Genomic DNA, 919 nt, shown 5'->3' with positions numbered 1-919 from the left:
GGTGGTGGTGAGCAAGGGAGGGGGGGGATCGGATCTGAGAGGGAAGTTGATTTTCCCTTTGAGACTTCGGAGTGCTGGTCGAATACGAGCGGGGTTGATGGCGGTGGTTGTTCGGGTTGAAGGAGAAGAGCAGGGGGGAAGAGGGGCGGTCGGTTATGGATGGGAAGAACGGTGGGGTTTTCTTTTTTTTTTTGGAGGCGGCTGTGAGGGAGAGACGGGAAATGAGGGAGGGGTTAGGGTTTTCTTCCCTTTTTTTTTTTGGTAATGGAGGGCTGAGATGAGTTCTGACAGAGAAGATTTTGGGGGGATGGAAAGAATGAATTGTTGGAGAGAGATATTCAGATTTTTTTTTTTGGATCTGGCACTTTTTTTTTTACAAACTAAAAAAATTTTAAAAAATTAGGAAGATGGAAGAACCTAAGATGGAGAAGAATCTGATTGATCAACTTTTGCCCTGATACCAAAAACGATGTGGGACGATGGGAATTTTAGGGTTATGTTAGGGATTTGGGAAATTTGACGAAGAACAAAGATTTGGGGAAGGCTAGGGTTTGGAAAATTAACAAGATATGACCACGAATCGCAACTCGGGCCTTGGCTTCACCACCATTGAATCAATCTTAGAGATCAAATCAATAACCCAAAGTTTCACAAATGAAACAAAATTTTCTTCAAATATTCCTTCCTTATTTCATAGAATTGTCCTCTTTAAATAGGTCTTCAACAACTACAAGTTCACTCCCATATCCGATGTGGGACTAAAAAAAGAGCAAATACAATAAAGAGAATAAAAGTAACACTAGCTAGACTCCAAGCCTTCTCAAAATCAAAACCAAATATAAGCCGAAGCAACACGACGGCGGCGACGGCGAAAGTATGTGCGAAGTAGAGGTTGTGCGATGTCCTCATCAAAGAGGCT

At 42.3% G+C, this 919-nt stretch overlaps 1 protein-coding gene across 1 annotated transcript in view; it reads right to left on the bottom strand.

The window, feature by feature from the left end:
• LOC109845813 overlaps positions 1 to 919 on the bottom strand; it is a 45,513-nt gene that overhangs the window by 27,372 nt on the left and 17,222 nt on the right. The gene's annotated exons all lie outside the window — the stretch shown is intronic.

This window comes from Asparagus officinalis, chromosome 6 (assembly GCF_001876935.1).
Source record: "Asparagus officinalis chromosome 6, Aspof.V1, whole genome shotgun sequence".
Classification (NCBI taxonomy): Eukaryota; Viridiplantae; Streptophyta; class Magnoliopsida; order Asparagales; family Asparagaceae; genus Asparagus; species Asparagus officinalis.
Note: the sequence above shows the minus strand (reverse complement) of the source record. Positions and strands in the feature narration are given on the sequence as shown.